The sequence below is a fragment of the Piliocolobus tephrosceles genome, unplaced genomic scaffold, assembly GCF_002776525.5.
Source record: "Piliocolobus tephrosceles isolate RC106 unplaced genomic scaffold, ASM277652v3 unscaffolded_14367, whole genome shotgun sequence".
NCBI lineage: Eukaryota > Metazoa > Chordata > Mammalia > Primates > Cercopithecidae > Piliocolobus > Piliocolobus tephrosceles.
The window spans coordinates 3,330-5,994 of NW_022295829.1; the positions used below are offsets into that span (position 1 = coordinate 3,330).

A 2,665-nucleotide genomic window follows, 5' to 3' on the forward strand; every position below is an offset into this window, starting at 1 on the left:
GTCAATCAGGAGCCTATTGTGTAATTTCCATGTATCTGCATAGTTTCCAAAATTTATCTTGCTATTGTTTTCTAGTTTTATTCCATTGTGGTCAGAGAAGATACTGGAAATTACTCCAATTTTTTTGATGTTTTAAGACTTGTTTTGTGACCTAACATATATTCTATCCTTGAGGATGATCCGTGTGCTGAGGAAATAAATATACATACTAAAACCATTGAATGCAATATTGTGTAAATATCGATTAGACCCATTTGCTCTATAGTGGAGATAAAGCCTGCAGTTTCTTTGTGTTTTTTCTGTCTTGAAGATTTTTCCAATGCAGAAAGTGAGGTGTTGAGGTCTCCAGCTATTATTGTATTGGGGCCTATCTCTCTATCACTGATAATATTTGCTTTATACCTCTGGGTGCTCCAGTGTTGGGTGTATATATATTTAATATTGTTACAACCTCTTGCTGAATTGATCCCTTTATCATTAGATAGTAATCTTGTTTGTCTCTTCTTATAGTTTTTGTCTTGAAATCTATTTTGTGTGATATAAGTATGCCATTCCTGCTCTTTTTTGTTTTCCAATAGTGTGGAATATCTTTTCCATCCCTTTATTTTTAGTCTGTGTGTGTCTCTGTAGGTGAAGTATGTTTCTTGTAGGCAAGAGATCGCTGAGTGTTGCTTTTTTATCCACTCAATCACGCTACATCTTTTGATTGGAGAGTTAAGTCCATTTGCATTTATTGTTATTTTTGATAAGTAAGGATTTACTCCTGCCATTTTGTTATATTTTTCTGGTTGTTTGTTAGTTTTCTCTTCTTTCTTTCTTTCTTTACTTCCTGTCTTCCTTTGATTGAAGGTGATTTTCTCCGGTAATGTGATTTAGTTTCTTGTTTTTTATTTTTTGTGTGCCCACTGTATGTAGTTTGCTTTGAAGTTATCATGAGGCTTGCAACTCCTATTTTATAACCCATTATTTTAACCTGATAACAACTTAACACTGTTTGCATAAATAAACAAGTAAACAGAAAACTAATAAAAACTCTATGCTTTAGCTTAATTCCCTCATTTTTTACCTTTTTGTTATTTTGATTTATATTTTATTGTACTGTCTATCTCTTGAAAAGTTGTGGTTGTTATTTTTGATTTGTTCATCATTTAGTCTTCCTACTTAGGATAACAGCAGTTTACACACCTTAGTTACAGTATTATATTTTATTTTCTCCTGTGTGCTTACTATGACCAGAGAGTCTTGTACCTTCAGGTGATTTCTTATTACTCATTAAGAGCCTTTTGTTTCTAATTGAAGTCCTCTCTTTAGCACTTCTTGTAGGACAGGTGTGATGTTGATGAAGTCTCTCAGTTTTTGTCTGTCTGGGAAAATCTTTGTTTCTCTTTTATATTTCAAGGATATCTTCACTGAATATACTATTCTAGGTTAAAAGTTATTTTTTCGGCCTGGCCTGGCAGGGGTGGCCTAGCCCAGGCTGCTTGCCCACTTTCCCTGGACTGCCAATGGAAGGCATGGGTGGGTGGGTGACTTCAAGCCCCTCAGGACTGCCTTCCTAAATCCTGTGACACCTAAGTAAAGGTGGACAAGTCCTATTTCCAAGAGATGACGTTTAACAGTTTTGAAGGATCTAAAACGTGTGTACCTTCATCAATAAGGATGAAGAATTTGTAGAAGAGTTTAGATTAAAAACTTTTGCTAATTTTCCAAGTAGTAGTCCTGTTTCAGCATCAACACTGGCACAAGCAAGGTTTCTTTATATGAGTGAAGGAGATACTGTGCAGTGCTTTAGTTGTCATGCAACCATAGATAGATGGCAATATGGAGACTCAGCAGTTGGAAGATACAGGAAACTATTCCCAAATTGCAGATTTATCAATGGCTTTTATTTTGAAAATAGTACCACATGGCCTACAAATCCTGGTATCCAAAATGATCAGTACAAAGTTGAAAACTATCTGGGAAGCAGAAATCATTTTGCTTTAGACAGGCCATCTGAGATGCATGCAGACTATCTTTTGAGAACTGGACAGGTTTTAGATATATCAGACACCATATACCCAAGGAACCCTGCCATGTATAGTGAAGGAGCTACATTAAAGTCCTTTCAGAACTAGCCAGACTATGCCCACCTATCCCCAAAAGAGTTAGCAAGTGCTGGACTCTACTACACAGGTATTGATGACCAAGTGCAGTGCTTCTGTTGTGGAAAATTGGAAAATTGAAAAACTGGGAACCTTGTGATAGTGCCTGGTCAGAACACAGGCGACACTTTCCTAATTGCTTCTTTGGGGTCAGAATTTTAATATTCAAAGTGAATCTGATGCTGTGAGTTCTGATAAGAATTTCCCAAATTCTAGCATGAAGGGCTGTTGAATTTTGTCAAAAGCCTTTTCTGCATCTATTGAGATAATCATGTGGTTCTTCTCTTTGGTTCTGTTTATATGCTGGATTAGTTTATTGATTTGCGAATGTTGAACCAGCCTTGCATCCCAGGGATGAAGCTCACTTGATCATGGTGGATAAGATTTTTGATGTGCTGCTGAATCTGGTTTGCCAGTATTTTATTGAGGATTTTTGCATTGATGTTCATCAGGGAGATTGGTCTAAAATTCTCTTTTTTTTGTTGTGTCTCTGCCAGGCTTTGGTATCAGGATGATGCTGG

The 2,665-nt window shown here is 36.5% G+C and overlaps 1 pseudogene; it reads left to right on the plus strand.

Annotated features, from left to right (window-relative positions):
- Positions 1-1,136: 1,136 nt before the first annotated feature.
- On the plus strand, positions 1,137-2,376 carry LOC111531800 (annotated as a pseudogene).
- Positions 2,377-2,665: the final 289 nt, after the last annotated feature.